This window comes from Alexandromys fortis, unplaced genomic scaffold (assembly GCF_014885135.2).
Source record: "Alexandromys fortis isolate MF-2015 unplaced genomic scaffold, M_Fortis_MF-2015_v1.1 scaffold_92, whole genome shotgun sequence".
NCBI lineage: Eukaryota > Metazoa > Chordata > Mammalia > Rodentia > Cricetidae > Alexandromys > Alexandromys fortis.
This window is the reverse complement of record NW_026067972.1, coordinates 6982924-6993660: the sequence shown is the minus strand read 5'-3', so window position 1 is coordinate 6993660 and position 10737 is coordinate 6982924. Positions and strand designations below refer to the sequence as shown.

Genomic DNA, 10737 nt, shown 5'->3' with positions numbered 1-10737 from the left:
GAGAGAGAGAGAGAGAGAGAGAGAGAGAGAGAGAGAGAGAGAGAGAGAGAGAGAGGAGTAGATGCAGAGGACTGAGAGGGGAGAAGACTAAGGGTAAGACTCCTGTGGAGGCCGAGAGGGAGAGAGGTGATGGGAGGCCATAGCAAAGGTGGGGGCTGCCGAGCAGAAACAAACACAAAAAGACAGAGAGGAAAGCAGACACCACCAGCAGCGGAGACCCAGGGAGAGGCTCTCTGCAAGCCTGAGTGCTAGCCTGGGAGACAGCACATATCTTTTATTTCCAAAAACAGTTTTTCATCCACTTTGTTAAATTAGAAAACTGTTTTTAAAGTGGGGCTGGAGGTGCTGCTGGGGGAGGGAGGACGGAACTGCCAAGCCCTCCCTCCTCAGCCTCCTCAGCCCCACAGAAGCTGCTGCAGCCTGAGCCCCTGGGGTGTCTCCAGCTCCCCTGCTCTCTGCGATCCTCCGAGATCCCCAGGGACAGGGTCAGGGCATCTGAGCTACTGTTCACTGGCAGGAAGTCCTTCCTGCTGTCTGGCCTCAGTCCCTCTTGCTGCAGGGAGCTCATTTTTTTTCTCCTGAGCACCACCATCTCCTCCTCAAGGCTCTCTCCTAGCTTCCTACAGGGCTCCCAATTGGGAGCGGTATGAATTATGTCCTCTGATGGCCCAGCAGCCTGTTGTCCTAACAGGACATCAGATTTCCGGGTACACCCAAAACATCACCCATTATTCTGCAAGTCCATTTCCTAGACCCTCCCGATACAAGCTGATAACACAGGCCTCACCCACTTCCTTGGATCCTAACACTACAGCCATCTTCCTTCCTCTTCTGGGCCGCTGAACCACCTAAGTTCCCTGTAAGGCCATGTGCCATGCTGAACTGCAGTGTGGTCAGATGTCCCGCCACATTGGGATACCCCACTTAAGAGCATCCTTAACATGAGCTCCTGGTTTTGAAGGGTTGGTGTCCGCTCCCCCCTCCCCGGCAAGCAACCCCCCCCAGCGCCCCAAGCCGGGAAAATGGCCAGTCTGTTTGGGAACTGAGATGAAAAGCCTAGCCGGCCTTTGTGGGCTTCTGGCCTTTGTAGGCCTTTGGCGGGTTTTGGACAATAGGCCCTTCCGTTCCGCTTCAGTGCCTCAATTCCTCAGATGCCCCCACCCCGGGGCTGCCAATCCAGGGGCCTTGCCTGGCTTGAATGAGAGGCAAGGGGAGTCAGGTTCAGAAGATTTGGGGCCTTCCCACCTGCTGGTCCACCTCCTCCTAGCTCAGCTGCTCCCTGAGGGCCAGGGAGATGGTTGGGGGGGAGAAGGATGTGGAAGACACGAAGACAGCAACAAGCGGTCCTAAATCCGGCCTTCGGCTCCCCTGGAGCAGAAGTGTATTCTGACCTGGTGGTGCCCTTTTCTGTGTGGAAGGGGACATGTCCCTTTCCTTCTCGGGGTCTAAACCAGGGGCGTGAAGGGTCTCCAGCCCCGCCTGGGCTCTCAGCACCTACCTCTTTAACACCAGTTGTACTGTAGGCACATCAATAGTATCCTCTCCAGACCACTCTTCCCGGGACTTCCAACACCAAGAGATCAAGATGGTGTGGCGGGTCTCTAGAAGGGCAAAGGACACAGGTCAGGTCTCGGGGAGCTCCTTCCATCCTCACAGGCCCACTGAAGGGGAGACTGGCCATCTCGGGGTTCTTATCTGGGAAAGGGAAGCAGGGTTTCCTTGGAGCACTGTTTTAGTGATTCAGCACAAAAATGTAGCTGTAGGACTTGGGGTGTCTGCTGAAACAAGAGCCTGAGCCATTGCCAGTGGATGAGCTGGGGCTACAGCTCTGCCAGAGTGCGTACCTAGCGTGGGTTCCCCAGCACTGCCCGTCCCTGCAAGCTAGCTGTTATTATCATATATCTGCAAGAAGCAGATATGCCTGGAGGAGAAAGCAGTATAGCGTTCCTCTACCGTTTCCTCGCTGACTTCAGTTCTAAACCACAGGGACAAACAAAGGGCACAAGACAGGCCTGACACCCTCAGATACATACCACAAATTCCCACACACGCGCCTGTGCAGATACACATGCATGTGCACGCTTACACACACACACACACAGAGCGAGCACCGTGGCATCCTTCTGATACCCTCCCGGTCCCCACTACAATTTGCTGAGCATCTACCAAGTGCCAGGAAAGGCTACGCTCAACTGCACCATCCCCTTTTGGTGATCTCTCAAGAGCTAGGCGCTAATAGTCTTGCCACTTGACAGCTAAAAAGTAACCTGGTGTTCAAAGATGTTAAGTAACTCGGACAAGACTGTGGAGCTGATCGCTCCTGGAGCCTAGGGTGGAGTCAGTACCCCCTTCTGAAGCCTTACTTCTACCAGCTTGCCTCTGTGGCTCCCACACATTTACACAGGACCTTTCCAGAGCTACACACAGCTAGGATTAGTTCTTCATGCCTGCAGTGCCGGGGAACCCGTGCTAGGATGCACGCTCACCGAGTTACACCCGTGGCCCGCCAGCTAGGAACTGCTCAGGGCCTTGGCACGGAAGACTTTATATTAAGTCCTAAACTGACTTCTGACTTCTTGTTTTTCAGACAGGCTCTTACTATACGGACCAGGCTGGTCTAAAATTCTCAAGAGAGCTTCCTGCCTCCACCCCCCAAAAGTGTGTGCCACTACACCCAGCTTAACTTATAGATATTCTTCCTTTTTATAAATTTTTGTTTTTTTTTTTTTTCTTGAGACAGGGTTTCTCTATGTAGCCTTAGCTGTCCTGGAACTCACTCTGTAGACCAGGCTGGCCTTGAACTCACAGAGAACCTACCGCCTCTGCCTCCCGAGAGCTAGGATTAACGGCGTGCACCACCACTGGCCTGCATCTTCCTTTACTTTTTGTAGAGCTGTCTGCTTTATTGTTTCATGTGTCTGAGTATTATGCCTGCATTTGTGCACACCATGTGAGTGTACACACTCCTGGAGCTCGGAAGATTCCCTTGGGACTGGAGTTCCAGGGCCACTTGAGCCGCATGCGGGTCCTGGGTCTTTTGTGAGAGCAGCAATGCTTTTAATAACCACTGAGTCCTGTCTCCAGCCCTTAACTTGTGTCATGTGTGTGCATGCTAGGTGTGTGTATATATGTGTATCACATGCATGCAAGAGGCTGCAGAAATCAGTAGAGGCATCAGACTCCCTTAAAGGAAGTCACAAGCCATGTGGGTGCTGGGACCTGAACCCGGATCCTCTGCAAGAGCAGAAAGGAGCTCTTCAAGGCTGAGTCATCTCACAAGCCCCTTAACTTACATTTTTGTGCTGAATCATCAAAACAGCATTCGGCGACAACCTTATTTCTATTCTTTCGTGAGAACCCTGAGCTGGGGGTGGTGGCTCACGCCTTTAATCCCAGCACTCGGCCCCAGAGGCAGGCAGATCTCTGTGAGTTCGAGACCAGCCTGGTCTACAAGAGCTAGTTCCAGGACAGGCTCCAAAGCCACAGAGAAACCCTGTCTCGAAAAAACAAAAACAAAAACAAAAACAAAAAAAAAAGAACCCTGAGACTGCAAAAGCAGCTTGTCCCAAATCACACAACTGGCCACTGGCAAGGGCCCTGGGAGTTCAGGGCTGTAGAAAAGCTTCCATGAAATCTAGCCACTCAATAGACCCCTCGCCTTCTACAAGTTCCCAGGAGATATCCAGGGTCTGACTGCTCCCTCAACAGGTCCCAGAATAAATCTGCCAAAGGTATGATTAGGGGCCTAAATGCACGCTCATGAGGAAAGGGACTCTGTCATGGAATCCTGCCCAGAAACCAGAAACATCACTAACCAGAAAAGGCCAGTAACTAAAACAGTGTGTTAGAGAGACAGGCTGGCTGGTGGTGACAGATACCAACACACCAAGGCCCAAAGAGAGGGAGATGGAAGACAGGCAGTCATCGAGCAGAAGAACGACAGGTAGCTTGGCAGAGACAATAGCACAGAGGGGACAGGCTAACACGAAAACAAAGACTGATACGCACTGATATACTGACACAGACAAATATAGAGCCATCTGACCTTCACTAGAAAAAAAAAGGCAGCTAGGCTCAAGCTGCCTGTGTGTGGCATGTATGTGCGTGTGTGCGTGTTGGGAGAAGCATGCAGTATCACAACGCACATTACACCAGCTGCTTCCAGCAATTTCATCTGATTAATAATAAATGCCCTGTAATTACAGCTACTCCCCCAGCCCTTCTTCCTGTTTTTTTGTCAGCTGCCGCCAGGCCAGCCCCCTCCCTCCCCGCAGCGGACCCCTGACCCTCTCCAGCCTCACCTGCAGCTTTCGAGGAGGAGACTGTGAATGTGAGCTGACAGGCCAGATTCCCGCTCTGCAGGGGGCCACCCATCTCTCTAACTTGGCCGAATGCCCTCAGGTGCCAAGGCAGACGTCATCCCACTCAGTCTCACGCGCACCTCCCCCACACCTGTGTTAGAACCCTGATGCTAATGTGGCCAAGGGGCCCAGGCTGAGATGCAGTCAGGTGAATTCTCACGCCTACCATAGGCATAGGTTTAGAGACAGGCGGCATCACCCACACTTGGTCTCAAAGGAAAGGGGCACCAGGACAAGGGACCTCCAAACCCCACTCCAGCGCTCAGACCACGTATATACCCTCCAGCTTTGGATGCTGGGTGGCTCTGGCTCCCCACTCCTCAGTGCCTCCCTATGCCCCCCCACCCAGTCTACCTCCTTACAGGCCTCCCACCCTAAAGCTCCAAAGCATGTCTATCAGAATCAGCTGCGGGTCTGCGCTGATCTGTTTCTAATCGCTGGGGCCTGGTTCACGCTTGCCCCCCCACCCCAATATTGATTCCATTATTTGGAGAGACATTGACGTCAGGGGCCTGGATGGGTGCCAAAACCGCCTTCTCTCCAGGCCTGGGCCAGGGCCCAGCCCCCCCCCCCATCCTTCAATTTCACGGAGGGGCCTGGAAAGGTCACGGGCCAAGGTCACGTGGCATCTGCCTTCTGATACTGGACTCCTCTTGCCTTTTTTGGGGGGACCACCATGCAGAGTAGTTCCTCCTTCTGAGGAGAGGGCCACACAAAGGCCTGAGGTCTGAAGTGAGGTAGAAGTCTACAAAAGGGGGTCTTAAAACCCTTGCTGGAACTCTGCTGCGCGGAGAGGGCCAGGGATGCACAGTGCCTCAGAAGAGGGTACTTAGGGAGTCTGTTTACTTACCACACACTTGCTCAGAACTTGAAAAGGTGCCTACTGACAACTTAATGTTTAGTTCTGGGTGCTCTCGGCCTGCTGAGGAGGGAGTCCTGCGGTGTTCATGACCGCCAAGTGCCCTGAACGCTGCCAGTCTGACTAATTCACACAACTGATTTTATAAACTTTTGCTCTGTACAAATCAAAGGCTCCGTCTCTCCTGCATTTCCCACCCGAGCACGCTCGGTTTCCCCAGGCTCACCTCCACCTAGCTTTCCCTAGGAGACTCTCATTGTAACGTGGGTGTGCGTCTCTCCTTTTCTCTCTTCATCAGAGGTGCAGCCATGCTCACACTGCCCCCCGGAACTCCCAGGATCCAGGAGGACTGAGTACTTCTAAGGTCCAAATGCTGTGTTCTCAGACATTAATAATCAATATGGACAGTCCACCCCGCCTGAAGCAGCTACCAGGCTTCAGAGCCAAGTTTTGGTGACTCGGATCTGGGCTCCATTCTCTGGGCCTACAGGGAGTGAGGGGATACATTCGACACTATCCTGTCATCAGAAAAATCGCCTAGGTGGGGAGGGGCAGAATGACCTCCGACCAGCGCCTCAGGACTAGGTTACTGTCCTATTGCTCTCAACCAGACCTAATGAAAGAAGTGTCTAATTTCCACCCTCATTCTTAAGCAAAGGGAAGCTTTTCCTATTTCTAACTTGCAAGTCACTCATAGACCCTGTGTACCAAAGAGGGCTGTATAGAGGAGCTGCTGGGCCTCGAACCCCAAACTCTTCTCCTCATAATCAGACCTCAATATGTATTGAGAACCTACTTCCTGCAAATACGGTGCTGCTCACAAGAAGCGCCTGGTTAGACGGAAGAGAAAAGATGCTGTTCTCCTATATACCCATCTGTATTACAGCAGGTACAGTGCAGAAGCAGCCAGACCCGGAGCCCACCAAGTTCACAGGCAACTCTACCACCTCGCTGAGCTACGCACGGCAAGAATACATAGGGGTTTAGCTGGATGCTGCTCTGGGAGATCTGTCCCACAGGTTCAGGGGCTCTCCAGCCCTCCCCCCCCACCCCCACCCCCCCCACCCCCCGCCACACAGGTCCTGGTAAGTCACCACCCCCCCCCCCCCCCCCAGCCCTCCCCCCCCACCCCCACCCCCCCCACCCCCCGCCACACAGGTCCTGGTAAGTCACCACCACGGTCTAACTTCAGTTGCTTCTGCCATAGCCCCAGCCCCTCCTTTCACCCTTTGGCAGCCAGAGTTCCTGCCTCTGGGGACCCCAGCCCATACTTAAGGGGCTCCCCTTGCCTGTTGCAAAGATAAAAGGGGACAATGACCCCTTGCCCTCCACCCATAGTCCCTTCCCATAGGAAACCAGAGCCTACGTGGGTGTGGTCACCCAGGGCCACGGGAGTTCCCCCACCCGGTAATGGTTCTGGAGGAGGGGTCAGTTCACTTCAGCCTTCTTGCTTTCTGGGACCCCCCCAACCAGGCACACATGGTCCCCCCCCCACAACCAATCTGCATTTCAAAGAAAATCCACTCCATATGTTTCCGATTCATTTACACTTCAACTCGCCATGGGGGGGCAGAGTGCAGGACGCCTCGCCTCCGAGCCCCCTCCCCCCCCAGAGGGGAGCTGGAGAGCACGTGTCCAAAGGGGTACATCCTTCAAGGCTGTGAAACAGTTAAAGCCTGACCACCTCAGCCTGATGTGTCCCCTCCAGGGACCACGGCTCTACTGTATAAGCTCCTAGGGGTGGGGGCAGTATGCCTCGGGTGGCCCCACCCACTCGCCTCCACAGTGGGCTTGTGAACTCTGGGATCATTTCTCTAAGGCAGGTAAAGTCCCAGGGCTGGCTGCAACCCAGACTCCCTAGGGCTACTGTTCTTTCAGGGAGCGTGCACGGGTGGTGGGGGAGGGGGAGGGGGGGAGAGTTCCTGGGTAAACACTGGAGCCAGGAGACCTACAACAGGGCCCCTGCCCTTCTCCCAGCGAGCAGAGGTAGAAGGAGGACAGGCGGCTCTCTTCTCTTAGCATCACAAATGCAGCACCTGGGAACTTTCCTGGTGCACCCCATCCCCCCCCCCAGGATGAGTGGGTTGAGGGAGAGATGTCTGGAGAGGACAAGAGCCTCATTTGCCCCCACCTCACCCAGCTCCTTTCCTCCAGGGAAGTGGTGCCCACAACTATTTGAGGAGCATGTACATGGCACATGAAGGAATCTGACGGTTCACTGACCCTCGTACCAACAAACCACTCAGACATCCTGCCGAGGGCTTAGCTGGCTGTGGAAGGCTGCTAGGGAGGCTTGACCAGTCAGCGTTCCTCACCACCGTAACCAAAAGTATGCCCCGTCTTCATCCAGTCTTCAGGATGGCTCTGTTTCCGCTGCCTCGGTTGCCCTGATGCAGCCATGAGCACACACGTGACTAAGTCTATGTTCCAAACCGGAACTGTGAACACCGCAATCTTAGTGAGGGTCTGAGTACGAGCCACAGGACAGAAGTATGAGTTTTGTGTAAGCACCCGGCTCTAACGTCGGTCTGAGTGAGAACTCTGCAGCCCGAGTGTGGGTTTCTTTTGTTTATTCCTTTAGCTGGTTCTCTGGCAGTGCTGGAGACCCAAGAACTAAGGTCCTGAGGTGTGCTGGACTGTAGGCCCCAGGGGGTCAGAAAGTGAGCCCAGAGAGGTCAACTGAGTCCTGGGAGCCCCAGACAGTTCCGTGTTAAACAGTGTGAGCTCTTGGCCCTCGAGGCGGTCGGTCTGGGTGTGAGTCCAAGCTTCCCTTTTTAAGGATGAATGTTAACCCCACGGTGTCTCTGTAGATCCAAGTGTTCCGTCCCTGCTCTACAGTCTACTTGATCTACAGGACAGAAAGAGAATCCGTAGTGTGGGCACATGAGTTCTATTATGAGTCTGAGTAGGAGCTCTCAGATCCTTCTGTGGGTCTGAGTGTGAGTCAGGATCGCCTGAGCCGGAGGGAAAGAGTCCAAGGCTACCCCCTCAAGTTCAATGCTTCGATTCCCCATGTGAATCTGAGTGTGAACCAAAGGTCCTCATATGAGCATTGCTGAATCTGAATGTGAACAGAGAGGAGAGTCAGAGCGCAAATGCCACAGAGCATGTGGGCCTGACTCGAACCGCAGAGTCCCAAAAGAGTCCTCGAGTTCACATATGGGCTGTCCCCCCCCACCCCACTGCACCCCCTGACAGGGTTTCTTTGTGTAGCCCTCACTGTCCTGGAACTTGCTCTGTAGACCAGGCTGGCCTCGAACTCACAGAGACGCATCTGCCTCTGCTGTGATTAAAGGCGTGCGCCACCTGCCTGGCTGGGTCCCATGTTCTTTACGTGAGTCCGAATGAGGGCCTCTAATCTCTGTGAGCCAGATCCTCGGAATAAAAGCGTCAATCTGAAGAAGCTCCGTGGTTTTAGGAGGAGTCAAAGTCCTAGTCCTTGAGCCCCAGCGAGCTTCCGTGGGCTAGCTCTAAGTCTCCACGTAAACCTACAAGCTAAAGGGTAGATATATATATGCAAGTATGAGCCCCACATGAGAGCAGACCCAATAGGAGAGCAAACCCCAGGAAGGAAATGTAAATCTGAACGTGAACCCTGCCGTCCTGGTGTGATTCTGAATGCAAATCCCTGAGTGTAATCCCCCAAGTCTCTGGAAGGAGTTTAAGTGTTCCAGTGTGAATCAGAGTGTGAATTCCAGAACCCCAGGAAGTCTTGAGTGTGAACTTTAAACTCTTACTCTTTGGGTAGACTCAGTCCCAACTGGAGTATCAGTTCTGACAGGGGCTGAACCTTTAGCTCCATCTTAATCCTTCCTAGAGCTGCAGGAACCGACAGAAAGGATTTGTGTGGGCTGTGAGAGTGGAGATAGGGGCAAAACATGACACTCACCGTTCGGTCACCTCCCAGACCCAAGCTAGCCCTGCATCTCCACGTAATGACAAACACCCTGGTTAGATGCACAAAAATACACCCTATGTTTCACTCCAGAACCCACAACTGATGCACAAACACACTCAGTATTCCCAACTCTTACCACCTCGGTGAATATGGCACACAAATACATCCTGTGACACAGACACAAATATATCACAGGCACAACAACTTGTGTTAAAGACACAGAATACAGACCCACACCCAGTGTTGCCGACAAGATAAGGTGCCAGACACGCTTGCACACACACATACATACATACATGCGGGGGTGAGGGGGGGATGAATTCTCAAACAGAGAGACTAGACAGAAAGAAAGAAAATCCTGAATTTTCAACAAGGCGTGAAATAGTCCTGCCCGCCTGAAGCTACTGGAGGGGGAGGGGGCCCAGGGAGCCAGCGAGCTAGACGCTGGAGAAGCTCGGCAGAGAAGAGGAGTCGAGGAGAGCTGTCCGTCTGGTGACCTCCTCGCGGCCCAGCCCCCCACGCACCGGGAGATACACTACTCTGAACAACCTGGGGACACCCAGCCGCACCGGAGAAGGCACACATGGGCAGACTCACAGAAGAGACGCTTGGGGGTATGCCACAGGCATGGAATCACACAAACCAGAGGACTTACAAAGAGACACACTGAAGGGGACTCACTGCGTGGAGATACATCTAGGCGGACTCATGAGAAAACCACAGCAGGATCATACCGACACACACACACAACACACGCGGATTCACACGGAGACCTGGGCACTGGAAGAAGCGCAGCCATCCTTTTACACTCCCGGGCACTTTCAAGTGCAGATTTTTTTTTCTCTCCGAAAAAGAAGCAAGCTTTGGGTGCGTGGGGGGGCCACTGAAATCCCCCAGCTCTAGAATTTTCCCAGACCCCGTGCATGCTGCTCAAGGGTTGGAAGAACAGGGACACTAGGACCAACCGCCCCGGCCACCTCCCTCCAGCCGGTTGCCCAGCTTCACCAGCACCACCACGCCCAACCCCTGGCACTCCCGGACGTGGGGGGCTGCTGCTCGTGCGCCCCCGCCCCCGAGTTTGCGGGCAAAGTTTCTCATGAACTTTCCTACCTCCCCCGATCGCGGGGTCCACGCGTGTCCCCTCACTCTCTCTACCCGCGCGCACGAGGGCCGCGGGGCCGCGGGTCTGTCCGCCTGAGCGTTCGAGGGTCTAGCCTCGCGCAGACGGCCACGGAATACTCACCGCGCCCTCGAGCCACCCGGGCTCCGCGCCGCGCCCTTCGGCCGCTGCAGGCGGAGAGCGAGGCAGGAGCGCGGAGCGAGCACCGCGGCCGGATCCCACTGTCGAGCCCCGCGCCGCGCCGGCTGGAGCCGCCGCCTCCACTGCCGCCGCCGCCGCCCGCTCTGCACCGGCTCCTCGGCTCTCCGCGGCTTTAACCCCCCCATCCTCCTCCCTCCCTCGCGCGCTCCCTCCCTCCTTCCCTCGCCCATGTGACCGCGGGCGCCCGCTCGGCCGCGCGCGCCCTTGCTCCCCTCCCCCTCTCGCCTTGTCTCCCCGCGCCTCCGCGGCAGCGCGCCACGACCCCCCTCCCCGCCTCGGCCCCCGCGCGCCCCCGCCT

The 10737-nt window shown here is 55.0% G+C and overlaps 1 protein-coding gene across 3 annotated transcripts in view; it reads right to left on the bottom strand.

Annotated features, from left to right (window-relative positions):
* Cntfr (ciliary neurotrophic factor receptor) overlaps positions 1 to 10499 on the bottom strand; it is a 37480-nt gene extending 26981 nt beyond the window's left edge. For 2 of the 3 annotated variants that reach the window (XM_050156082.1, XM_050156084.1), the window contains exons 1-2: positions 10229 to 10499; positions 1499 to 1601 (exon numbers count right to left, since the gene is read on the bottom strand). The gene's annotated coding sequence lies outside the window, so the exon portion shown is untranslated. The remainder of the gene's footprint in view (positions 1 to 1498; positions 1602 to 10228) is intronic. The other variant, XM_050156083.1, reaches the window with a different exon arrangement.
* Between the last annotated feature and the right edge of the window lie 238 nt (positions 10500 to 10737).